Consider the following 16,356-nt stretch of genomic DNA (forward strand, 5'->3'; position numbering starts at 1 on the left):
CTAAATTTTCACGTTGAGCATTATTTACACGCCAGATACGGACAAATGCAACAAATCGAGGATGACTTCATTTATGGTTTTGTTCATTACCTAGATTTAAGAAAGCAATGCAGAAAATATTAATAAATGCAAATTAAATTTAAAAGTAGGTTGTATTTTCATAGTTTTTAAAATGCTTTAAGTCATCATGGATTAGAGAAATGCAAATTAAAACAACTTGGAGGTAACATCTCATACCTATCAGATTGGCTAAAATGATTGAAGGGAAAATGACAAATGTTAGAGGGGATGTGGAAAAATTGGGACACTTAATACATTGTTGGTAGAATTGTGAACTGATCCAACCATTTTGAAGAACAATTTGGAATTATGTCCAAAGAGTTATGAAACTATGTAAACCGTTTGACCCAGCAATACCACTATTAAGTCTGTTTCCCAAGGCACTCGGGTAAAAATGGGGGAAAAAAAAAACCTATTTGTTATAAAGTATTTATGGCAGCTCTTTTTATGACGGCAAAGAACTAGAAAGTGAGGGGATGCCTATTAATTGGGCAATGGCTGACAAAGTTGTGGTATATAATTGTGATGAAATACTACTGTACTGTAGGAAATGGGTTTTAGAAAAACATGGAAAGACTTGAATGAAATAATGCAGAGCAAAACAAGCAGAACCAAGAGTATGTCGGGAACACAGTAACAGATTGTTGTTGTTTGTCCTTCCTTCTCAAAGAAGACCAATGACATCAGGAGGCTGATGTCTTGACTTGCAAATGAATTGCAAAGTCATCAGCCTCATTCCCCCACAATTATTAGAATCCAGTGGCAAGACACAGGTCAAGACGATTGAAGATGACCCCAGATGCAGTGGGGGACCTTGGCCTTCCTAAGCTAAGGTCTTTCCCAGGTCTCAGTTTGTCTGAAGCAACACCCATTCAGTGATATTGTTTGAAGACTAAGCTAAATTGTTTGAATGGCTAAATTATTTTGAGTAACATGAGCATTCAAATCAACTCCAAAGGTCTTTTAAAGAAAAATGTTATCCACCTCCAGAGAAAGAACTGTTGTATCGAAGTATGTATTGTATGGTTCCACATATATAATTATATCAAATGTTAGCCTTCTCTAACGTGGGTTTGGGAAGGAAGGAAGAAGGGAGATAATCTAGAACTCAAAATACAACAAAAATATAATAATAGTATTTTAAAGTAGTTTCTGTGCACATTTCCCCACATAAAAATACTTATTATTAAATGTTTTGGAAGAGTGGCTGTAACGATTAGGATAGTAAGTTAATTAAGGAGTTGTAAAAGGATTCCCTAGCATCAGCAGAGGCCCAGTTAAGGTTATATAACATCAATTTGTAGAGGATGAATTCAGAATGGTTGCATGATTTTCTCTGCTTTCGTTCAGTAGCACATGAAGGAGCAGAGAAATGGTGGAAGTAACTTAAGACTGAATCTTGTTGGGGCACAATCAGCTATATGATAAAGGGGTAAGGGACTCAAGTGGGCAATGTAGAGTTGAACTGGTTCAGTATGGGGAAAGGAGGAGATTGTGGATAGTGCAGGTATAATAGTCTAGGAGAAAACTGAGGGGTCAAGGGATTGAAGGTCAAGGTATGGATGAAAAACAAAGTTTGTTATTGGACAGGCAGAGGAATAGATGGAAAGCCAATAAACTGTGATCAGATAAGGGAATTTCAGAGTTCATGAACACCGAGGTGTGAATTTGTGGGTGAGGGCAAGATCAAAAGTGTGACTATCCTTGGATGTGGCTGATGTAGGGTGGGGGAATAAGTCATGGGAAATGAGTGTGTTGAACTGGGAGATTAGGTGCTTGAGGGAATATCTGTAAGTACGTTGAAGTCCCCTAGTGTAAGGACAAGAAATGGGGAGGAAAGATTGTGAGTGAGATACTGAACACATTGAGGAAGAACATAGAGTATCCTGGAGTTTATAGACAATACCTACCAGGATTTTAATTGGATGGTAGGAGCAAGAACTTGGAGCAGAAGAAGTGGTGCTGCTCTCCTTCTCCCAAGGCAGAAGACAAAGCTGCAAACTCGATAGAATGGTAGCACCTCCCCTCACCTCAGCAACAGGAGACTGGTATGATGGAATGGCACTTCTCCTCTTCCTACAAGAGGCTGGAAACCATGCAGAAGATGTACAAGAAACCACAGAAGGTACCCATTTCTCTTCCCCCTCCCACCAAAAGACCAGGCAAGAGACTCATGGAAATTAGGCCGGAGACCCACCAAGCATGATCATGAGTCACCCTCATCTCCTCTTTCCTCCAGAAGCTGAAGATCAGTCAAGAGCATGATGAAAGACATCTATCATGTCCCTCTCCATAAGTCTTCTCTTCTCCAGGCCAAACAGTCACATTCCCTTCAATTCATCTCAATAATGTGTAGTCTCCTATCCTCACCTTCCTGGTGACTGTCTTTTGAACATACTCTACTTTGTAAATCTACTAAAATGAGTGCCCAGAACCAAGCGTCATACTCCAGATGTGCGCCCTGCCATCTCTAAACCTTTAAGTCTGTGACCAGAACCAAGTATAACAGGGACTATCACCTTCCTTCTATATAAGAGTTAAACTAGAATTTCTTTGATGTGCTGAGTCTAGAGAAAATGACCCTCGAGGTCATATGAAGCACTTCATGAAACACGAAACCAGTTTCCCAGCTTTAGCCTTGCTTGAGGAAACACTGTTTATTAGGCTCTTCCAAAGCAGCCTGATTCTTTCAAGACCTTGGTTGTTGTTTTTTTAACCTTTTTTTTAACTTACATGAATTGATGCTGAGTGAAGTGAGCAGAGCCAAGAGAATGTTGTACATAGTAATGGCAACACTGTGTGGTAATCAACTATGATCGACTTAGCTCTTCTCAGCAATGCAATGATCCAAGACAATTCCAAAAGACTCATGATGGAAAATGCTGTCCACATCCAGAGAAAGAACTGGCGGAGTCTGAGTGCAGATCAAAGCATACTATTTTCACTTTCTTTGTTTTTTTCATGGTTTTTTCATTTTGTTCTGTTTCTCCTTTCACAGCATGACTAATGTGGAAATATGTTTTATATGATTGCACACGTATAACCCATATCAGATTGTTTGCCATCTTGGGAAGGAAAAAGGGAGAAAAATTTGGAACTCAAAATCTTATAAAAATTAATGTTAAAAATTGTCTTTACATGTAATTAGAAAAATAAAAATACTATTTGCATTTTTTAAAAAGGCCATGGGTTTTTTTAAGAGAGGAAAGCGGAACATTGATTAGATAGGTTGGTAGATAGACCATTTATTAAACACTTATTATGTGCCAAGTACTGTACTCTGTTAAACACTAGGAATACAATGTGAATAGGAAGACTTTTCAATAATCTAGGTCAGAGGTGACAAATCCAGGTGGAAGTGATGGGAGAGAAAAGGGGTCATATGCATACAACTGGATGGATAAAAGGACAACAAAAGCAAACATCTCTTAACCCCTGTACTGAGAACTTCAGACTTCTGTTGTTTTATATCTAGGCTTTGTTTCTTTCTCTTCTACCTTATTGGCAATTATGGTTCCAAGGGGAGAAGTGAAAAAACAAGTAAAGATGAAGAGCAGAAAGAAATATTGAAAAACCTTTATGAGATAATGCAAAGAGGAAAAGGCAAATCCAAGAGGTTAAAATAAATATTCATTATGACCTTATAAGAGAAAAAGTGAATGGAAAATAATGGACAAAGAATTCTGATTGATCGTTAGAAGGAATGACTATAAAGTTAAGAGATTTTAAGCATTGAATTTAATTTAAATGTAGTGGTAAAGCAACTTCTCTGTAAAATGAGGACCTTGTATTCAATGAGTCTAAATCAATTACACCATGATCCAATTGGTTGTATTGATTAAGTTTATAAGGAATCATTCTTTTTAAAAAATGCAGAGATATGGGTGCCAAACACATTTCAGTTATCTCATATTCGTTGCCTTTTATCTCATTTTTTATTTTGAACACATTATTAGTATGTTATTGTGTTAAAAACCAAAAAGTATGACATTGATATTTCGTTGTTCTACAAAGCAGTAAGTCCCACAATCACCACCATCCTCATATCTGCATATCCCTGATCAGACATTGCCAGTAATGTCTATGACCAAATACTATATGTCTTATAGTCTAAATATTGGCAAGGTGGCTTAGGTACACTAACATATTAGACCTGATGCAAGAGCTCAACGATGAGTAGAGAAAGACTTTCGTCTCAAAAACCAGCCTAAGCACGCTATTTCAAGAAATCTTAAAAGAGAACAGCCCTAATTTCTTAGAACCAGAAGGCAAAGTAGAAAAGGAAAGAATCCACTAGGCAGCTCCTAAAAGAAACTCCCAAGTGAAAACTCTCAGGAATATCATAGCCAAAATTCAGTTTCCAGGTCAAAGAAAAAAATACCACAAGCAGCCAGAAAGAAAGAATCCAATTACTGAAGAGCCATAGTCAGTATCAGACATAATTTAGCAGCCTCTGCTATAAAGAGGGAAAACTTACAATATGATATTCCAGAAGGCGAAAGATATGGGTCAAATATAACTTGCCCAGCAAAACAGTACAATGCTACAAGGGGGAGAATAGACCTTTAATGAAATAGAGGACTTCTAAGCACTTCTGATGAAAAGAACAGAGCTGTGTAGAGACTTTGAAGTTCAAAGTAGAAGTCAAAAGAAACATAAAATAGTAATGAATAATGAAAATTAACTAAAGAATAAACTGCTTACATGTTTCCCCTCTGCACCCTATCATCCTCAGGAATCACATTGTGGATTAGTCATTTTTCAGTCATGTCGGACTCTTCATGACCCCTTTTGGGATTTTCTTGGCAAAAATAATAGCATAGTTTACCATTTCCTTCTCATTTTACAGATGAGGAAACTGAGGAAAATAGGGTTAAGTGACTTGCCTAGGGTCACCCGGATAATAAGTAGTTGAAGCTTGATTTGAACAAAGGAAGAATCTCTAGGCCCTGTACTCTATCCACTTAGGCACCCAGCTGCCCTAAGTCATAGCAGTCATAGAGGGAGTCTAATTACACAAGATCTAGGAGTGGTCCTTTCTTGGTGATCTTAAGAATGGAAAGAGGAATACACTGGGGAGAAAGAAGGTTAGGGGAAACTATCTCACTTGTTTAGAATGCACAAGTGATAAATCTATACAAACAAGGAAGAGAGGGTGGGGGAATAGCTGATGATGTGAATAATGAGATGCCAAGAAAAAAAAAAACAGAGGAAACAGAGAGGCAAGAGGAAAACCAGAAGGGAGCATCCAGGAGAAGGATAGTCAAGAGTCCCCTGTAGCAGAGAAGTCAAGAAGGATGAGGACTGAGAAAAAAAAAAACACAGCAGATCTAGCAAGTAACAGATAACTTTGGAGAGAGCCATTTAATTTGAGTGATGAAGCAAGATAAGGAGGTGTGAAATCTGAGAGCTGTTGATTGAATTGGTTAAATATACAGTCAAGATGGGGAATGACCTAAGAAAGTACTGAGGGGTAGAGGGATTGAAGGTAATGACAGTATTGAGGAGGAGTGAGGCATAAAGAGAGACGGACTGATGCAAGGTTATGTAAGATGGAGGAATGTCGGAATGTTTTTATTAAACAAATAGAACACTTGTGGGTAGTAGTGAGAGCCAGAGGGTAAACACCCCTGTATTTGCCTGAAGTGGACTGAAGGAATAGGTCATGGGATTTAAAGAGATTAAAGAATTCATAGGGTCATAGATTTAGAGCTAGAAGAGACTGAAAAGCCTCATCTTGCAGATGAGAGAACTAAGGCACAGAAATCACAAGTTATTTGCCCAACATTACACACAACTGATTTTGGAAGTTAGGAATTTTGAGAGAGCATCAGCATGGATATAGAAGTCCCCTAGTATAAGGGCAGGATTTAAAGAAGAGAAAAAGAGAGTGAGCCAGTTGCTGAACTCCTTGAGAAATAAAGGAGAATGACCTAGAAACCAGTATTTAACAGCCACAATGATTTGAATAGGGTGGAAAATTTTTATACAGTGGACTTCGAAGGAAGATTGGTTGGTTAGTGATGCTGGCAAAAGGAGAGCCTGGAAGTAACAATAGGTAGCAAAGAATATTCCATCATCCTGAGGGGTATGAGTGAAGGTAAAGCCAGTGTTAGAGGGACTGGCCAGAGGGAAGCCAAGGTCCCAATGACAACAAGATGTAAGAAATATGAGAGAAAGACGTTCAGAATGCCAGGAAGTTTATTCACTATGAAATGGGAATTACATAGAGCACAGTGTAAGGGGTGGACAGTTGAACTGAGACATGGCAGGGAGGTGGGGTAGAAGAAAGAGAGACAGGGTTGAGAAGGCTAAGGAGAGAATATCAAGAAGTAGGGGTCATATAAAGTTTGCTCTTGGTGGCCAGTGATTAGTAATACAGGAATAAGAGGAATGATTAGTGGTAGAACTTTGTTAACCATAGAGGGTAGTGGTGAATTACAGGCAAAAAACAATGCTTATAAGTCTCAAATGGCTCACCATCTAAACCTCAGTCTTCTGTGACTATTCTCTCTTCCTACCCCTTGTGTACTATTTCTAAATTTACTTAATTTTTAGACAGTCGGAAGGCCTGGAGTTTGGGTGAGATAGATAGACTTTGGATTCATCTGCATAGAGGTGATAATTGGACCTGTGAGGGTTAACGAGATTTATAAGGAAGAAAATGAGGAAAGGATTGAATATAGCAGCTAGGGGAGCTATTGACAAAGGTTGGGGAAAAAATAAGCAAATGGAAAGATAGGCAAAGCTGAGGGAGATTATCCAAAAAAGACAGTAGTCAGTAGTATTAAGTACTGCAGAGAAACCCTCCCTGGCCACTACTACACTTGGGTTGTCTTCCACTATTAGAACATAAGGTCCTTGATGGCAGGGACTGGTTTACCTTTTGTACTGCATCCCTAGTACTGAGTACAGTGCCTGGCACATAGTCAGTGCTTAATAAATACTTTTTTACTCATACACTTATTTTAGAAAGACCATTGGATGGGCCATTGGATCATTGACAACCTTAGAGCAGTTTCAGGAGCGTGTTGGGAGCGGAAGCCAGATTGTAAGGAGTTGAGAAGAGAATGGTTGGTGAGGAAGTAAAGCAAAGGTTAGGTGGAGATTAGTTTATCAGGAAGTTAGTTTAGTTTATCTGTGCAGGGGAGAAGAGAGAAGTGTTAACAATTGGATGGGGCAAAAGGATCTAGTAAAGGATTTTTAGAATTGGAGCGACCTGAACACATTTGTGGACAGATGTAGAAGAACCAATGAGGAGTGAGCCATTGAGGACACACTACTGCTTTATAGTGGTGAGATATTATTATTATCATTCCTATTTTATTTACAGAAGAGCCCATTGAGACTCAGGGTGGTTGAAATTAAGTTGCTAGAGGAGGTTTTAGACACTAAAAGGGGAAGAAAAGAGATGAACTGATTGACAAGATAAAGCCAGGGTCATCTTGATTGAACGTGCAAGCATTGACCACAGCAGCTCTGGGACAGATGGTACACAAGACAATTATAGCAGTGACCCTGAACTAATATACTAGACAACCACCCACAATATTCTTTCGTTGGTAACATCCTCATATCTTCACAGGGACTGGCACACAATGGGTGTTTAATAAATACTTGGTAAACAATACAATTATTAAAGTACTTACTTAAATAGTTAGGTGGCATATGATAAGCACTAGACTTGGACTCAGGAAGACTTGAGTTCAAATCCTACTTAGTTGTATGAACCTAGGAAAGTCAGTTAACCTTTCTCAACCTCAGTTTCCTGAACTGTAACATGGGGTTAAAGGTAGAATATCATAATGATAGAATACCTTACACTGTTGTCATGAGGACTGAATGAAGTCATGTATGTAAATTGCTTTGCAAATTTAAAGTGCTACAAAAATGCTAGTTAGTATCAAGCACTTGTCTACGCATATATTTTATGAAGTATTTACCTTCTGGTAGCTTCCAACCAAAGCAGATGACAAAGAAAAAAAAGAGAGTGGGAACTAAGCAAGCACTAAATTCACCCATGAAATTCCATTAAAATTAATAAATATATTAAGATTACACTGTACAAAATGAAGAAGTTGAAAGTAGACCGTGGGAGAAGAGTAGATAGCTATACTCCAATCTGAAAAAGAGTGATTAGAAATTGCAGCTATAATGTCTCTTAAAAATGCCAACAAGAAATTATAACTCAGAGGGTTGTCTTTTTAGAAAGAAAAGCATAAATGGCTTTGCCAATAACACAATAAGAAAGCACACTTAAAAGATTCCGTGGTCCTTGCATAGGAAATTTAAGCAGACTTTAAAAAAATTATCCCCTCATTCTCCTCTGTTGTATGACTATTTGGGTTAAAATTTGTATGGATTTGTTTATATTGTAATCTTGTCCTGAATCTGATTTTTTAATCACAATTAATTGTCAAATCCTTCTCCTTGACATTCTCCTTGTTTTCCTCACTCTCCGCTCCTAGAGAATCAAATATCTTCCAAACAAAAATGATCTGGACAGAGAGCCCAACCCTTCAAATGCAGCAGCAGAGTCACCTCACCTCTTGTCCTTCTGACCAGGCAGCTCCTTCTAGCATCATCGTTGCTATAGAGACAGTGATGTCACCAGGTTTGATTCTGATGTCACCCTCCAGGCCTAACAAGGGGGAGGTGCATGGAAGACTCAGGGAGGAAACAAGATCTAGAGCTGAACAAGAACATCACAGCATCTTTAATTGACTTTTAAAAGTGTATTCTGGAGCCTTTTGTGGTCCACTGTTCCAGTGCTGCAGAGGTAGGCAGTCCTTATAGGTTGATCATAGGGCCCATCTCTCAAATTCCCCGTGATTTGAAGGAAGAATGTAACAATGGCCAAGAGACCACCCAAATGACACCCCCCCCGCCGTGATTTAGTAAACCTTCAGGATATGTGAGGGGCGATTTATTAGTATTCTCCTCTTATAGAGGGTGGAGACACAGGCCCCCAGTAATGAAGTACCAGGTGTTCTTTAAGGACTTTGATAAAAAGGGAATTCACTATTTATTCTGTTAAATCCTTCATTGTTATTCCCTTCCCTTTTTCTCCTCAATTGTGGCCTTTTTTCTTTTAATTATTTCAGGTCCTAATGTTCTTTCCATTTCTGTTGTTCTTGTTTAATTCTCTGTCCTTATTTGATAATGTATCATTAAATTCTATAAGAGTATGAGATCTGGTGGTCTAGATCAAAGCCATAGATCAAAAACCACCATATGTTATCATTATTTTGCTCTGATTTCCAGTGTGATATTTGAGTGAACTATTTACCTCTCTGAATTTCAGCTTCCTCATTTATAAAATGGGGAGAAAAGTCTAAATTCCCTTTTCCTCCTCTGATAAGGAGATTGTCCCATGAAACATGGGGCCTATAATTTGTGTGGAACCTCTTGAGGCTAGTACTAAACCTTTCCCTATCCTGATTGTTTTAAATAGTCTCTGCTCAGGTCTCCCGAGAGATTTTGTTCAACATAGGAAAGAGCTTTGGGTAGGTTTGACGCTAACCACCCGACATGATCTCTCTCCATAAAATGAAGGAGTTGAACTAGATCAGGGATTCCCAACCTTTTTTGTCCCAATACCTCTTGGCTTTCTGTAAACCTTCCTTGTGTCCCTTACTCAATATGAAAGGTAATAAATTTTAGAGTTTACCATCCATGTGAAAACGATTTAGTTTCACTAAAAAAAGTAGTTATTTACCAAATATTTCTGTTCCCCTTGACAAGCTTCTCATACCCCAAGTTGGGAGCTCCTGGACTACTATATATAAGATTCTTCTCAACACATTCTAAGTGTTGTGTCTAAATGTATTCTCTGTTTTTTCATCTCAAAGGACTTCAGAAATGTAAGGGACCCCAAAGGCCATCCAGTCTAACCCCCTCTTCTGCTCTATGAATTTTGTCCTTTTGTCCTTTTAAATCACATTGCTTGTAGAATGATGAAACTTCTGTTTCCAGAATACCAGTAATTAAACCAAACCTACCGTTCTGGCTGCTGAGTTCTGCCTAGAGTTTGCTATGGATATTATCAGGCCTCTTTGGCTCTCTGAATTGACAAATGGTAGGGGTTACTTCTTGCTTCTCATTGTGGTGATGGGAGTGAAAGACTGGGCTACCTTTTGACTGATCATTCTAAAAAGTGTGTGCTTTCCAGTGCTCGAGTAATAGGAAAAGTCGACGTAGAGTAGCTCTGGGTTCTTTTTCTTCTATGCTCCATATTTTCCTTCCCTCCAGGTTAAAAGTTTTACTAAGCAAGTGATAGTGAGAACTGGGCCATCGGTGGTTCAGGAATACCTTAATGGCAAAGAAAAAGAGGTTTGTTCTCTTGAGCTTGGGCTCTTAGAATAAACAGGACACCCGGTCTCAAGGAGATTCCTACAAGTGAGGCTCTCTTATAGTTTATGTAACTTAGCCATGTATTTTGCTTATGTAGAGTCTGCCTTACTTATTTTTATAAACCACATCCCTTTCTATATTTCTCTCTGTACTGGGAAATAGAATTCTGACATCTGAAAAAAAAGAGGATTGAGGGAATTTACCCATCTAAGCATAGAGGAAGGGGGAAAAGAATATGCCATTAGATAGCATCTACTATGTGTCTGGCACCCGTGCTGAGTATTTTTACGAATATATCATTTGATCCTCAGAACAACCCTTTAGAGTAGATGCAATTATGCCCATTTTACAGTTGAGGAAATGGGGCAAACAGAGGTTAAGTGACTTGCCCAGGACCACACAGCTGGTAAATGTCTGATACATATTTTAACTCGGGTCTTCCTGCGTCTAGGCCCAGCAAGTAGTCTATCCAGGGCACCACTAGTTGGCTCTAGACTGGATCTTCTAGGAAAACTAGACAACTTGTTCCAGTGGCCAGAAACCATAGGATTAGTTTAATCGCTACCTGGCTTATTTCCTCTTTAGGCCTAGATGACTTCTAAGATCCTTCTCAGCTCTATAGTAACCAGTGCCATCCTTTTCCCCACTGAGTTTAAATCTCACCACCATGATTTTTCATTTGGCAAATCTTCCCTACGCTGAATTCTTTCATTTTCATTTCATTGCATTCCACTCTGCCCCTAGGATATGGCTCATTAACTTCTGTCATCAAGTTAGAGAAATCTATGAATCCATCCAGGAAACTTTTTGGATTTTCTTCTTTTCCTTTTCGTAGTCAAGGAGGTAGAGGCTGAGATTCTAAATCTTTACTCTTATACATGGATGATGATGATATGAATCCCCTTACTGTGGTCATCCAAAAGTACTCAGTAAAAATCTCCTTGAGCATATCCCCATGCAAAGCTAATTAAAAAGGTGCATTATGACCTCTAGGGACTCCATGGATGCAGGTAAACATGAGAAAGACACAATCAATTTAATTGATAAGCAAGTACTGATTAAGGACCTTAGCCTTCTTACTGTTCCTAACACAACATTCCCTGTTCTGTCTCTTTGTCTTTGTGCAGACTGTCCCCCATATACTCCCCCCTCAGCTTCTGTGATGCCACATTATTCTCTCCAAATGCTTTGGTTCACCTTTCTGATCTCATTAAATATAAGAGGGGCAGCTGTAAGGATCAGGAAGGGCTGCAAGTAGGAGATGAGCTTGAGCTGAGCTTTGAAGGCTATTAGAGATTTGAGGAAGGAGGGAGAATCTGAGGGGAATGCCCTGAGGGGGGAGTATATGGGGGACAGTCTGCACAAAGACAAAGAGGGAATGTTGTGTTAGGAACAGTAAGAAGGCTAGTTTGACTAGACCATAGAGAATATAAAGGATAATGGTATATAAGTAAACCTGGAATATTAGGATGGAGCCAGGCTGTGAAGAACTTTGAATACCAAACAAAGGAGCTTATCTCTGGTCCTAGAGCTAATAGGGGGCCACTGGAATTTATTGAGCAAAGAAGTAAGATGTGGAATGTTGGGGGTGAGGAAGAGAGGAGGCAAATTTGGCTGGATCCCAGAGTGCAAAAGAGAGCAATGCACAATGAGCAAATAAATTTAAGCATGTACTGCATAGAGATGATAATTGAATCCATGGGAGCTGATGAGATCATCAAGGTAAATAGCATAAAGGGAGGAGAGGGCCCAAGACAGGACCTTGGGGGACATGCATGGTTGGGTGGGGGACACCTGGATGAAGATTCAGCAAAGGAGCTTTAAGAGATAAAACAAAAGAAGATTATATTTTAATCCTAGAGATAGTAGAGAGCTATTGGAGTTTGTTAAATAAGGGAATGACAGGATCAGATCTTCATTTAAGTGAGATCACGTTGGCGTTTGTGGGAAGGAAAGACTGAAATGGGAAAACCTTTTAGCCAGAGACACCAATTAGGAGGTAATGAATACTAGGAAGAATGGTGGCACCATGCTTAGAAATAGGAATGTTTGAATGAGTGGTGAGTTTGAGGAGAGAAACCAGGGCTGGATCTGTGAGTCTTTGGCATAAAGGAGAATGAAGTCACCCAGAGAGATAAAGAGAAGAGGGTGGGGGCAGAGCATTAGAGAATACCTCTAGTTAGGGAATAGGATATGGATGATAAACTAGCAAAGGAGGAGGCTAAGGAGGAATGGTCAGTCAGGTAGCAAGTGTTGCTTAAACACTATGTGCCAGAAACTCTGCTAAGCACTGGGGATACAGAAGCAAAAATAATCCCTGACCTCAAGGATATTTCATTCCCATATAGCAGACAAGCATAAAAATGACTAATTACATTCACAAAATATATACAAAGTAGATAGGAAGTAATCTCAGAGTGGAAAGCACTAGAAGTTGGGAAATCGTGTGGAGGGGAAGCTTTTCCTGTAGAAAGTAGCATTTGAGAGAGAAGTATCATCAAAATCCAGAGAGGAGAGAATATTCACGAAAAGGTGGGTCGATGATGCCAGATGCACCAGATATGTGAAGAAGGATGAAGAATAAGAAAAAGCTATCAGATTTGCCAATTAAGAGATCACTGGTTACTTTGGATAGAGTGATGATACTGGAAGCCATATTGCAAAGGATTGAGAAGTGAATGAAAGGAGAGAAAGTGGAAACAGGGAGTATAGAGAGCTTTTATTAGGACTTTTGCTAAAAAGGGAGGATACATATAGACAAATAGTTTGAGAAAATAGTATAGCCTAGTAAAGGTTTATTTTTTTTCAGGCATGAGAGAGACTTGGGTATGTTTGAAGGCAATAAGGAAGGAAGAATAGATAGGGAGAGTTTGAAAATTAGAGAAAGAGATATGGGGTGTTTGAAGGGTCAATCTACCAGAGAACACAGGTGGCACATAGGATCAAGGGCACAACTAGATTGGTTAGCCTTGGCAAAGAGAAGGGCCAGCTAATTATCAGAGATTAGAGAGGAGGTAGAGAATTTGGGGGGGGGGGAGAGGGAGTAATATCAATAGGCTCTGAGAGATGGGGAGAAGGGAGGGCTCTCCACAAATGGCCTAATTTTCTCAATAAAGTAAATGTAATACAAATGATGACTAAATTTACTTTCAAGTTTGACAGGTAAAGTGGTAAGAACATGTTTGACAAAGTTTATAGTTCTGGATCTTTTAAGGAAAACAAAGAGGGTAGAAGGTGGCAGTAAATATATTAACAGTAAAAATAAGGGAACCAGTGCAGTATAGTACAATGTGCTCTGGACTCAAAATGCATGGTTCAAATCCAAGCTCTGCCATTTAACTTGGCTTTATAAGCAAGTCACTTTCTCAGGATTTCGGTTTCCTCATCTGTAAATTAAGGGAGTTGTGCTGGATCACTTCCAAGGTCCCTTACAACTCTAATATTTTAGGATACATGAATTTAAATGATCTTTAATCAGAAGGAATAAATTACCTTAGATTATGAGCTCCTTGAGGGCAGAGACTACCTTTTGCCTCTTTTTTGTATTCCCAGCACTTAATGCTTAGCACCTAGTAGGAGCTAAATAAATGTTTCTTAACTGACTGACTAGTCCAAATAAGGTCTGCCATTGGAGTAAGCTTGGAGTAAACTTATCCTCAGATGTTGAGTCTTTAGATACTAGTTGGATCTGTGTTCTAGGGATTGAGTTGTTGTTCAGTCGTTTCAGTCGTGTCTGACTCTTCGTGACCCCATTTGGGGTTTTCTTGGCAAAGATACTGGACTGGTTTGACATTTCCTTCTCCAGCTCATTTTTACAGATGAGGAAACTGAGGCAAACAGGGCTAAGTGACTTGTCCAGAATCACATAGCTAGTGGTGTCTGACACCAGGTTTGAACTCAAGAAGATGAGTCTTCTTGACTTCAAGCCCAGCACTCTATACACTGTTGCCTAGCTACCAGAGGAGCCAAGGACTTCTTGAGCTACCTTGTCACAGGCTCAGGACTACCTAAGCAAGTCCACATTCTGATACTGATGGGGCAAATAGGTGTTATAGCGCTGGACCTGGAGTCAGGAAGACGAGTTCAAATTTGACCTCAGACACTAGCTATGTGATCCTGGTCAAGTCACTTAACTTCTGTTAGCCTCAGTTTCTTCATCTGTAAAAGTTGGGGGGCACAATAATAGCACCCACCCCCCACCCAAGTCGTTGTGAGGATCAAGTGAGAAAATATGTGTAAAGTGCTTAGCACAGTGCCTGGCACATAGTAGGCATTATATGAATGTTAGCTACTACTACAACATCGACAGCCACTTTTGGGAAATTTGGAGAGCATTGTGACATCTACCTGAACTAGACCAGCAGGTACAAATCCAATCTCTCTGTATCACATTACCCCCAGCAATTAGTACATTCTGAAAACATTAAATCACACTTTATAGTCACCTAATATATAGTAGGGCCACAGGGCAGCTTCTTTCTCAGGAAACTACATTCTAGATTTGGCTGAAAGTAAGGCATTACTAGCTTTTCCATTATGCATGTCATAATTTTGTGCTTGTTGCATCTATGTCACATGGAAAAATATCATTTAGGGATTCCAGACGTTAAACAATAAAAGCTATTCTTTAATGTAAGCCATAGACAAAACAACTAATCATTTTGTATTTGTCTTCTCCCTGCAGGTTCCTGATATTACATGGCAGGAGGGGTGGGTAAACTTAAGAATTGTGAAGACAATCAAACTATTGGAGATCCTTCTTCATACTTTAGGACCTGCACTCAGTAACAGTAGGTGTTTCTTAAGCTTTGTCTTCCTTGCTTTTATTCTCTCTATCATTACTGCTGTTGAACCATCTGACCCATTAGTATGAATCAGGGAGTCCCCAATGATAACAACTGATGCTACAGAATTCCAGGCTGCAGTCCTAAGTGACATATCCCTAACTTTGGTTCTAGAACAGTAGTGATCTCTAGAGAAAACCACTTTTCTACATTTCTCTATTGCTAGGAATCTACTTCCTGCTGGTGACTAATCAAGCTCATGCATATGTTGCTACGGCCAAGAACGGACAGGGGTGGGTTGTGAAGAGTAGGAGATGATGAGTTTAAACTTCTGGACATTTAGAATAATGAAAGGGTACCAAGTCCCCTTCTGAGGGCATTTTAGGAAAATAGCAAACCAGTTTTTTGAGAGAGTTTAGATTTAGTCTTACTCAGGTAAGTGAATAAATCAGATGCCCACCAAGATAGCGTATAGTCCAAGAAATCTATCATGGTGTTATTTTTGTGGTAGAAAGAATCCAGGAAACATGAATCCCAGAACAATGACTACTGGAAGGCAGTGGTAGAAATCTTGAGTTACTTTAATTTAGTATATGATGACCTGGGGTTGACTAGTGTATGACTCTATTTCCCAGTTCTTGTGGAACCTTACGTAGGCAACTTTTTAAACATTTCTTATCATCTATATTTAACCATTATGCAAAATGTTCTAAATACTATTCAGAAAACATAGTCTTTCCTTACTAGAACTGGGGCTTTCACCCTTATGAGATGTGTACATTATCCACCTATCACTCTACTTAATGAAACCTTCTGTCTACTTTCATTGTCAGTTGATTGGTTGGGGATGGGGATGAGGGAAAGAGATTTTTGTTCTACAGTGCAAATGTCATCACATCAAATGTTTCTGTAGGGTTAATGATGTTGAAAACTCAGCCAATGACCCATTTTTGTCAAGCCATATCTATTCAACACTAAAGACACCCAGTACTGTATAGGAAAAAGAAGTAAGATGGTCTTTGTTGTAACAAGATATAATCAATTGTAATGGGAGATGAGAAAAAGAGGAGGAGGAGGAAGGAAAGGAAGTAGGAAGAAAGCAGTTAGGTCACTTTGTTCTCTCTTATCTTAGGAGGAGGTACTCAAGGGCAGCTAGGTG

This window comes from Trichosurus vulpecula, chromosome 5 (genome assembly GCF_011100635.1).
Source record: "Trichosurus vulpecula isolate mTriVul1 chromosome 5, mTriVul1.pri, whole genome shotgun sequence".
Lineage (NCBI taxonomy): Eukaryota > Metazoa > Chordata > Mammalia > Diprotodontia > Phalangeridae > Trichosurus > Trichosurus vulpecula.